This window comes from Prionailurus viverrinus, chromosome C1 (genome assembly GCF_022837055.1).
Source record: "Prionailurus viverrinus isolate Anna chromosome C1, UM_Priviv_1.0, whole genome shotgun sequence".
NCBI classification, from domain to species: Eukaryota; Metazoa; Chordata; class Mammalia; order Carnivora; family Felidae; genus Prionailurus; species Prionailurus viverrinus.
In genome coordinates this window covers 77,198,310-77,209,823 of record NC_062568.1, presented here as the reverse complement: position 1 = coordinate 77,209,823, position 11,514 = coordinate 77,198,310, and the positions used below count along the sequence as shown (strand labels likewise).

General features: G+C 44.6%; 1 protein-coding gene across 5 annotated transcripts in view; it reads left to right on the top strand.

Annotated features, from left to right (window-relative positions):
- The first annotated feature begins 4,153 nt into the window (after positions 1 to 4,153).
- Positions 4,154 to 11,514, top strand: part of LYPD6B (LY6/PLAUR domain containing 6B) — a 175,947-nt gene continuing 168,586 nt past the window's right edge. For 4 of the 5 annotated variants that reach the window (XM_047871518.1, XM_047871520.1, XM_047871510.1 and 1 more), the window contains exon 1: positions 4,154 to 4,249. The gene's annotated coding sequence lies outside the window, so the exon portion shown is untranslated. The remainder of the gene's footprint in view (positions 4,250 to 11,514) is intronic. The other variant, XM_047871512.1, reaches the window with a different exon arrangement.

Below are 11,514 nucleotides of genomic sequence, written 5' to 3'. Positions count from 1 at the left end.
GAATAGGTCATGGGGATATAATGTACAGCCTGAGGGATATAGTCAATGGCATTGTCGTAGTTAAATGGTGACAGATGTTTGCTACGCTTGTGAGCACAGCAGAACATGTTGACTTGTTGAATCACTGTGTCATACACCAGTAACTAATGTAACATTGTGTGTCAACTATACTTCAATTAAATAAGTGAATGAATGAATAAATTAATAAATAAAATAACTTAAAAAAAAAGAAGCCTCATTTTGTTGTTTTTAGAGCACTACTCATGTGAACCGTGGGTTGTGGAGAGAGTTAACATTTCTCTTCCTTTGTTCAGGTGAGGTGAGGGCATGGCTTAGAGGGGAGGGATGCCTCTCGGTGGATGTGGGGTGGGAGCTGTTCCAAACTCAACCTCTCCCCAGGCTTGCTTCTGCACCTGAGAAATGAGAAGTTGGATGAGATCCGTTTCCTAGGCTTGCCTGTAGGTGAGTAGCACCTGGAGTGCTTATTCAACACCACTCATCTCTCCGGAATCAGAATTCTCAGGAGCAGTGGTCTGCCTCTTGAGCAGGCATCCCCAGTGACCTTCCTCCTGAAGGATGTCTGGGAACAGTGGCCTGCAGGATCTCTGACAAGTCTTCCGGCCTCAAGACCCTTGGCTAAGTCTGGAAGACAGTGATTCCTAACCAGTTCTGAGACCCTAACGTCTTTGCAAATTTAAGGACAGCTGTGGATTCTCTCTTTAAGAAAAATGTATGTAGACACAGAATACCGAATTCAGTTCCAGGGTCTGTGGACCTTGGTTAACAATTCATACCCTGCAGTTAGCTCTTAGAAGAGAATCTAAGCCTGTAGCCATGTGCCTGGCATAAAGTGGCAACTCACTGAATTTTATGCATACCTCCCAGCCCCTATGATACACTAGTATTATTTTCATTTTATAGATGAGTAAACTGGGGCATAGAGAGATTAACATACCTTATTAAGAGGCAGCTGGATTTGTACCCAAACATTCTGATTCCAAAGCCAGTGAACTTAAATTCTGAGCTAATAAAGTGGTTATCAGATTTGCCTACCTGAATTCATGGCTCTTTTCGACCCTAATATTGCTGACCTGTTCCCTAAACCTCTCCCATATTAGTTTCAATTAACTGAGCAGCTACTATGTACCAGGAACTATCCTAGGCACTTTCCACGCATATTGAAAAATGTGCTCAGAAAATGATGTACAGTATTAACACACACATAGAATCCTGTGTAAAGGTAGGAAAAAAGGTAAATTATATCCCAAGGCTCGGAAAGTTTTTTGGTTATTTGGATAATTTCTCTTCCACTATACAATCAGAGAACTAGAGATAGAAAAAAACCCTGAAGACTTCCTAGTTCAAATGTCATTTTCCTAGGTACCAGCAGAGAATAACACGCATGATCATTTGCAAGGATTAATTCATTCTAGATTCTTAAGTCTAGCCATAGTTTTATCCTATTTTCAGCACTTTAATACCACCAAACATCAGTTGGCTCTCTTTGCCCTGCCAGCCTGAGCCATGAGCAGGTGCTTTGTGCTGGCCCTGTGCACTTCAAGTGCCTTATTTGACTTAAGCTCACAATCATATCAGACCTGCATTTTTCAGATATCCCTTTCTGGCGAAGAACTTCAAGCAGAGATCTTGTCTGATTTCATGCTTACGGGTTTTCCAAGTGGGAGAAATGCACAATTAGGGAACATGCCCAGGGCTACTCAGCAAGCCTGGAGTGGGGCTGAGGGAGGGAAGGGGGAGAGAGAGAGAGAGAGAGAGAGAGAGAGAGAGAGAGAGAGAATGAATGGACGCCAGGGCAGAACTTGTGCCTTCCTGATGATGATTCCCAGGCCAGTTGGGTGGCATCACTTCAGGTTGACCCAGCCAAGATCACACACATCTTTAGTGGGGGGACCCCAAATCACAGATCACATGCTCCACTGATTGTAACCAATACACCAGAAGGGCCCGGCCCACTTTGTGTGGGTGAGACCTGGAGGGGCTCCCGACCTCAGCCCCACGTGTCGGTATGAGTGGCTATCCCAACGGCAGGACCCTCCACAGCCCCACCCTGGGACATTAGCCTCCTCACCCACCATATAGGGAGTGCAGCTGGAATAGGGCGCACCTAGGTGCAGCATTCTCTGTAACTTTTTACCAGGTCAGCCTTGCCCAGTGTGAAGCAACCAACCAGGCAACATCACATCTTAAACACCCATCTGTGCAGGACTCACCGATGAAGCAGGATTTGGGGGGGAGGCGGTCTGGGCCCCAAGAATGTTGAGCCTATTGTTGGGGGTGGGAGTGGTGCAGGCCACCTGGCCTTGGCCTCACCTTGGCAGACAGCCTCTAATTATGGCCTTTGAGGTTTAATAGTCATAGAAGTGTACTGAAATCGTTCTAAGTAGGAATGTTCTCCACGAACCTTTAAAGTTGTACAATGTTTCCTATAGTGGGCTTAGAATGGATTTCTTTTTTTTTTTTTTTAATTTTTTTTTCAACGTTTATTTATTTTTGGGACAGAGAGAGACAGAGCATGAACGGGGGAAGGGCAGAGAGAGAGGGAGACACAGAATCGGAAGCAGGCTCCAGTGTCTGAGCCATCAGCCCAGAGCCCGACGCGGGGCTCGAACTCACGGACCGCGAGATCGTGACCTGGCTGAAGTCGGACGCTTAACCGACTGCGCCACCCAGGCGCCCCAGAATGGATTTCTTTAATGAGTCTGCAAATTAACGTATGAATAGCAGCATCACACAGCATTGTGTGTGTTTGTGTGTGTGCATGTGTGTGTTAAGGTCATTCATTTGCTCAATGGAAAAAATACACCAGACTCTTTGTGTCCTATTTTGACACATATTTTTTCATGGATTTTGTTTTATCTAATTTTTTAATGTAACCTTTACACCCAACTTGGGGTTCAAACTCACAATCCTGAGATTAAGAGTTGCATGCTCTACCCACTGAGCCAGCCAGATCCCCCCCCCCCCTTTTTTTAAATGTCAGGGCTTCAGTGAGTGTAAGTGGCTCAGGTCATGAGCTCTAAGAGGCCTGGAAAGAGCACGGATTAGAGATTTCAGCAGAGGACCAACCCCAAGTCCCATTTCTGTAGAAGCTCTATCCCCAGTCAAGGCTTCCTGGCTACAGGACTCACCAGCACCCCGAATGCCCCACGCTTGGCTCAGCTACTAGCTGTGGGATCCCGGGTCAGTCACACAAACTCTGGGCTGTTTCCACAAGTGCAAGGCTGGCAGGAGAGCATCGTATTTCTGAGTACCCCTGCCTGTGACATCTTCAGAAGTTAAAGATTTGCTTAACAGCTTATGAAGATGTCCAGGGGGTATAGACTTCCCACAAGCCTGACAGGCAACCGGAGGGTGGTAAGCAGTACAGACAGGATGGGTGGCTTGGAAGCCTAGCCTCTTGACTCTGGGTTCTTGCTGGTAAAGCAGGAGAGATGCTGGAACAATTCTGGCTTGGAGAGACCATCAGAAGGCTGGGCTCAGAAGACTGGGCCACACCTCATTTGTGCACCAGAAATTAAGTGAGCACACGCATCGTTCAAGGCTCTGGTTATTTAACAGTGTACAGAGGAGGTTCCTCCCCTTTTGGGGCTTACAGTCTAGAGGTGAGGGGGGGGGGACACCACGATCTGAAATGATCTTATTTATGGCTTAATGCTCTTCTACAAAAGGTTTTGGGGCTCATCTGAACCCACGTGGGTGAGGCGGGGATGGCTTAAATGAGGGATGGTCAGAAAAAGCTAGAGTTCTTCCAGTTCTGAACTCATTGTGCCCTTGGCCCAATCATTTTCACCCCATAGGTCTCAGTTCTGGGTTCTCGATTTATGCATCCCACAAAGAAAGGGGTTGGCTTCCATTCTTGGCGCTGGCTTGGTCGGTCGGTCGGTCGGTCGGTCGGGTCACGCTCTGTGGCCCATCTCCCGCGCGGGCCAGGATGGGACCAGGCCGTGCCTTGGCTCCCTGCCGCCTCCCAGGCACTGACCGACCCCATCAAAAGATCCCTGAGGTTCCCAAAGGAGCCGGAGCTCCGGGCGGCTCGCTCGCGGGCGGGGCCCACCTGTCCGGGCCGGGTCCCCTCGCGGGCGCCCCAGGTGGCTCGGGCGGGGAGGAGCCGCGCCCCGCCCCGCCCCGTGCGGCCGCAGCCACCGCGGGCCCCCGGCGGGCGCGCTCGGAGCCGGGGCCGGGAGCCGGGCTGGTGCGCGGAGAGGCTCGGCGAGCGCGGGCAGCGCAGGTGAGCGGGGCGGGCGCGGCCAGCTGGGGGCGGTGGTCGGCCGGGGGCGGAGGGGCAGGTGAGCCGGGCGGCGCGGCTGCGGCGGGTTGTGCAGGGCCCGCGGAGCAGTGGAGGGCGGGGGTCCCGAAGTCGCCGGGAGGCGAACAGCTGGGAACATCTGGACTGGACGGGGGGCGGGAGCAGGGGGGCCCGCGAGGGTCTCCTGAGTGGCCAGGGCGCCGCCGAGCACCGCTTGCGTGGCGCTGGTGGGGAGAGGAGAGGCTGCGCGACGGGGCTGCCGTTGAGAGCGCGGGGCTGGGGCGGGGGTTCGCGCCGCGGAAGAGCAGAGAGAACTCCCGCCTCTCCTTCTGCGGCGCCGCTGCTGTCTGCCCTTCTTACTTTTGCTGTTGCTGGTGAATAAGCGACACATGCACAGGGGTTAGTTCTCTACCCGGGGCTTCCGAATGGCTGAGTGTGCGCGGCAGCTCTGACTCAGGGGCCTGAGGTTGGGAGGCTGCAGGGCTTTGTGCCTGGGGGCGTTGTGCCTGGGGGTTAACGGGTGGATGGGCGGCCCGGCCAGCCGAGGGAGAGGGGGAAAGGACTAGAGTGCTGTTTAAATTCCGGTTGCTAGCAGCTGTGTGGCCTTGAGCAACTTACTTAACTTGGCTGATTGAGGCTCCGTTTCCTCAAAGGCAAAACGGGTATTATAATCATTAAAATAGCCTTAAGTTATGTGATATTCATCAAGTCCATGGCACAAAGCTTGCTGGAAGTTCTCTCCGTTTTTTCCCCCCTATGTGATAATGTAACACTTTATGCCTCCCAGAGGTCGCCACACATTTCTGAGCAGAAGGGAGATCCAGGAGGCTCAGATTACCCTTTTTTAGGGGGAAACCCTGATGGTGGTGGTGGTGTGTGTGTTTTGGGGGTCCCTTTTTTTCCCCCACTCTTGATTTGTTCATTGCTAGGCCGCCTCCTCGCAGTCTTCCTGATACCATCCTAGAGGCAGGAGAGGTGCCAGGACACAGGCACTTAATATTGCCTGATGCAGTACAGAAATTGATTGGGTTACATGAATGAAATAGGCTGAGGGCTCTAGCTTCAGGCATAGCTGTATCCAGGGGCTCAGATAAGGCTGCAGGACTCATTCTCTCTCATACATATCTCGGCTCTTTTCACCCTCTGTGTTGACAGGTTTTTGGTATGGCGTGACAAATAGCACTGGCACCTGCAGATTTATCTGCTTCTTCAGAGAGGGGGTGGGTAAGGTGGGGGTGGAGAGAGTCTTTCTCTTCTTTCAGCTCCTTTGTCCTTATAGCAAATCTTACTGATAAACTAGACCAAAGCCAGGCCAAGCCATCTCGGTGGATAGGGAGTGGGTTTCCATGATAGGGGTGGATATTTCGTGCCACCAGTGCCTGGGGCATTAGTTCAGCTCCAATTCAGCTGTTGGAGAATGAGGAGGGGCAGTTCCCAGTAGGCAGATGAAAATAGGACATGTCCATTGATTGCACTGTCTCTGCCTTTGCTCACGACCACCTAAACGAAGTCCATAGTAGAGTGTAGACAGCCTGGGTGCCGTATTCACTCTGTCAGTCATTGTCTTCATCTAAGGCATGGAAGGCATCCTGTGTTCGTCTTTTCATTCATTGTTTGCTGTTCATTCATTCAACAGACCCAAAATGGAGTCGCTCGTGCTAAGCCCAAACTGAGACTTAATTACAGTATCCCAGGGCCTCTGCCAAGGGTGAAAATGCTTGCTCTTGAGAAGCTCACAGAAAGCAGATGCAGAGATGACAGTGCCTGGAACTGTTTAACTGTCTGGGGATGTTGTGAAGACCTCCCGAGGAAACTGTAGTTGAGCTCTAAATGGGAGATGGCAGGGCTACTCTAGGAGAAAAAGCCTGAGGGGCTTCCTAGGCCACGTGGTAGGATGTCAGTGCTTGCTGTTGTAAATAACACCGTTAGGTGAGTTACTTAACTGCGTCACTTAAGAAGTATGGAGGTAGGAGGTTCAAGCGGTCACGGCTCCAGGCTGGATTCTCTCGGTTTTTCCCTGCTCTGCCACAGGTTCACTGCAGCTCTGTCACAGCTTCAGGTGATAACATCCGAAGCAGAAAGGGAGGGCTTGCTTCTCAGTGTTTCTCTAGATAACAAAGGATGAAATTTCCCAGAAGCTCCCTATGGCATTAGGCAGAAGGGTCACATGCCCACCTTGAATCGGTCACTGATAAAGGAGAAGAAAGTGGGCTGTGATTGTGTTGTCCAAGCCATCTTCTGCAGCTGAGAGAGGGGCTCGGCTTCCCTGAGCACATTGATGCCCCTGTCTGAACAAAGCTGGAGCTCGGTTGGCCAGGAACGAAGCGAGACTACCTACCAGGCTGTTCGTCAGGCCGTCAGTCAGTGGTTTCTCCCACAGGCGGTGACAGATGAAGAAAGGCCTGGCCTGTCCGGGCAGTCAGGAGAAGTTCAGTACAATACAAGTACAGGGCGTGGCTGAGGGGAGAGAGGAGCTGAGGCTGGAGACAGGCAGTCGCAGGAGTACCCCATGTTAGAGACCACGCTGGCTGTCACTAAGAAGTGTAAATCTTGGTCCCATTCCTCCAAGAACTTACACTTAAAACCTGGAGAAGTTTTTCTGAGTTTTTCATAGTCTTGTTAGAACAGCAACAGTGGCTTACTCCGTGGTGATGATTCTGTAGGGGTGGCTTAGGGTTGGGGGTTTGGGGCTGCATGTACGATTTGAAAAAGCCTCACAGCTGTCCTTCTCTGCCTTCCACTCCCCACTAACTCCCCTTCACCCTCTCCCATATCCCCTGCTAAGAACACTTGCTTGCTCTAAATCATGGCTTCGTTTCAGTATCGTTAGCTGTCTTCAAACTAACAGGCTGGGACTTGGTGCACATGTAGTTAGTTAGTGGTAGATCTCAGATGAGAAAACAGTTCTCCTGACAGTAAATCCAGTGGATGAATACTCAACAGTTCTTTTGGTAGGAAACCAGCCTCTATTGCCTATTGCTTTTAAAGCCTTTAGGCTGTTTTCATTCGAAGTATGAAGTGAGTGCTGCTTTTTGTTTCCATTTGCTATGGTGGACACTGGTGGGCATTTGGAGTTAGAGTGGGCAACCCGGGATGCATCCTCTGTATCTCGTTAGCACAGAAATTGGCAAAAAGACTCGGTCACTAATCTGGAAGAAAGGAGGGAGTGGAGGGCAGCATATTTTGTTGTTTCCACCGGCAGTGCTGCTATGGGATAGCCAGGATCCTTGGGAAAACGTGAAGGGACGGGGTAGGGAGAGATGCCTCGGGAAGTTGTTGATTCACAGCTGTTTATTGAGCATCGACTTGTGCCGGACCCTGTTGTGGGTGCCGAGGATAAAAGAGTACAGGAGAAAGACAAAGTCTCTCTTCTCATGGAACTTACAATCTGCTGGAAGGAGACCTATTTATTTACGTTTTATCTCATATTTCAGGCGTTGAGAAGTACTATAAGATAAATAAAATAAGTTTGCCAGAGGGGTGGGTGGTGGAAGGATGGGCGGAATGAGCGAAGGGGAGTGGGAGATACAGGCTTCCAGTGATGGAACCAATAAGTCATGGGGATGAAATGTACAAATAAGGGACATAGTCAATGATATTGTAATAGTGGCATATGGTGACAGCAACTGTGCTTGTGGTGAGCTTAGTGGTGATGTGCAGACTTACTGAATCACTGTGTTGTGCACCCGAAACTAATGTCACATTGTGTGTCAAATATACTAAAAAAAAAAAAAAGACTCTAAAAAAATAAAATAGGGTAAAAAAAGAGTGAAATAGTTGGAAACAAGCTGGGCATAGTGCTGGAAATCTTCAAGGTTTATTCTCTCTCTGGTTTCCACCAGAGAAGTATGGCCTGAGCAGGTACGATATTGGGGTGGGGGTGGGGGTGGGGTGGGGGATGGGGAAAGACATTCACTTGGAAGAGGGTTACGTATTGAATAACTTGATCTTAAAAGATTTCTTTCATGCAGAATCTGTTTCTTTGTTGTACCTTGCATTGTTCCCAAACGTGATTTACAGTGACTTACAAAATATGGTACCAGGTGACAAGAAATAAGTGTAGAAATATGAGCAAAGGGGAAATAAGTCTTTTCTTTCATCATTGGATTCCAAAATTGTTTAGCTTTGGTATCAAGGAGAAGGAGGAAGTACGTGATTAAAAATGTGATTCATGCTCAGGGGTCATTATTTAAAAGGTGAGAAAGTACATTTTTATGCCTCAGAAAGTTATAACTCATTTGGGGTGTGTTTAAAGAGCCAATTTTATTTGATGGGAAAATTAGTCTCTTTACTAAGGACTTATGTAAAATTTATCTCCCGAGTTGAATGAAAACTAATAGTTTCTTTTTTTTTTAGGTCAATATAAAGTGCATCAAAGGTTAACAGAGATCAAAAGCCTAATTCTGGGTCAAATTATATGGTACAAAAAAAAGTTGGTGAGAAGTTATGTTTGGGCCCATAATGGACTGGAAAAAAATATACACATTCAAATAAAAGTTTCTAGCTTTTAAATGTTATGCAGTGGTAATTTTGAGTGCCTATTTTTATTGGGTTGTTTGTTTTCTTATTGTTGAGTTTTGAGAGTTCTTTACATAATCTAGATATAAGTTCTTTGTCAGAAGTGTGGTTTGCAAATGATTTCTCCCAGGCTGTGCCTTATACGTTTATTCCCTTAACAGTGTCTTTCTCAGGGTAGAAGTTTTTAACTTTGATAAACCATTGTATCAATTTTGATAGAAGACTTTTGTTGTAATATCTAAGAATTCTTTGCCTAACCAATTATTTTGAAAATTTTTTTATGTTTTCTTCTAGAACTTTCATAATTTTATGTTTTACACCAATGTGATCCATTGGGTTAATTTTTGTATAAGTTGTAAAGTGTGAGTCAAGGAATTTTTCTTTTTCTTCTTCTTCTTCTTCTTCTTTTTCAATTTGTCATGTGAAAGTCCAGTTGTTCTAGCATTATTTGTTGAAGGGACTATGCTTCCCTATTGAATTGTCTTGGCATTTTTGTCTAATATCAATTGGTCATAAATATAAGTCTTTATTTCTGGACTCTCGATTCTATTCTGTTGATTTATGTGCCTATATTGTGCCAACACTACCTCTCTCTTGATTATTGTGACTTTATAATAAGTTATGAAAGCAGATAGTATAAGTCTTCCAACTTTATTTTTATCCAGAATTTGTTGTGGCTCTTTTAGTGCTTTCCATATAAATTATAGAATCAGCTTGTCAATATCTATAAAAAATCGTGCTGGGATTTAGAATGGGGAATTGATCCTATACATCCTTGTGAATGTATAGTTTAATTTAGGAATAATTGACACCTTTACAATATTGAGTTTTTCAGCCCATGAAGATGATATGTCTTATCTCTTTTTTTATTTATCCTTTTTGATTTTTCTATTAGCATTCTGTGGTTTTTAGGATATAGATATTGCATGTGTTTTGTTAGATTTATACTTAAGTATCTCATTTTTGGGGTTGCTATTATTGCTAGAATATAGAAATGCAATTTTTTAAAAAATATTGACATATTCTGTTACCTTACTAACAGTAACTAAAGTTACTTATTCTAGAGGGTTTATTTGTAGATGCTTTGGGATTTTCTACATAGTCTTGTCATCTGTGAATAAAAATCTTTACAGTCTGGATGCCTTTTAGTTATTTATTATTTGCCTTGTTGCACTAACTATGAATTCTAGTACACTGTTGGATAAGAGTAGTGAGAGAGAACATTCTTGCCTTGTTTCTTGTCATGGGAGAGAAATCATCAATTTTTCACTATTAAGTATGATGTTAACTGAGGATAGATGCCTATAACGTTAAGGAATTTCCCTTGTATTCTAAGTTACTGAGAGTTATTATTATGGATGGAGTTTGAATTTTATTGAATGCCTTTTCATCGATTGACAAGATCATGTGATTTTTTTGTCTTCATATTTAATACAGCAAATTATATTGATTGATTTTCACATGTTGAGCCAGGCTTGTATTCCTGGGATAACTTGACTAGGTTGTGATGTATTTTTGGAAGAGACTATGCAAGATTGGTATTATTTCTTCCATCATCATTTGGTAGAATTCATTAATGAAACCATCTGGGCCTAGAGTTTTCTTTGATAGAAGGTTTTTACTACAACTTTCATTTCTTTAATAGGTATAGGACACTTTACCTATTTCTTGATGAGTTTGGGTAGTTTATATCTTTCAAGAAATTGTTCTACTTCGCCTAGGTTGTCAAATTTATGGAGATAGAATTGTTTGTGGTATTGTCATATTATCCACTTAATGTCCATGGAATCTTTAGTGATTTTCTCCTCTCATACCTCATACTGGTAATTTGTTTCTTCAGTCTTTTTCTTATTCTGTATAGAAGTTTATCAATTTTATTGATCTTTTCAAAGATCCAGATTTTGGTTTCATTAATTTTGTCTGTTTTTCTGCTTTCATTTTTATTGCTTTCTGTTCTCTTCTTTTTTACATCATTCTCTTTGCTTTGGGTTTAATTTACTTTTGTGTTTTCTTAAGGGATAGCTTTTATTACTGGTCTGAGATTTTTCTTCTGTTTTAATATAAGCATTTAGTGCTATACATTTTCCTTTAACCACTGCTTTAGATGCATTCCACAATTTTATTATGTTTACTTTCATTTTCATTTATTTAAAATTAAAATATTTAAAAATATTCCCTGAGAATTCTTCTTGGCTCATGTGTTATTTGAAACTATGTCACGTGATTTTTTAAGTGTTTGGGAATTCTCCAGAAGTTTTTCTGTTATTGCTTTCTAGTTTATTCCTTTATTGTTTCACAATATAATTTGCATAATTTCTGTTCTTTTAAATTTGTTCACATTTATTTTATGTTCCAGAATATGCTCTCTCTTGGTGAATACTCAGTGTGTACTGGAAAAGGATGTGTATTTGGCTATTGTTGGGTAGAATATTCTGGAAATATTAGGTCTTCTGTGTCCTTACTGATTTTCTTTTCACTTGTTTTCTCAATAACAGAGAGGCATGTTGGAGTCTTCAACTACAATTATTGATTTTTCCATTTCTTCTTTTCGTTCTATCACTTTTTCCTTCGTGTATTTTGATCATCCGTTCTTAAGAGCATACATATTTAGGATTGTTGTGTCCTCTTGGGGAATGGATCCTTTTACTATTATATAATATTTCTCTTTATCCTTGTTAGTATTCCTTGTTCTGGGTTCTACTACTTTGGGTGTTAATAATATAGCTACT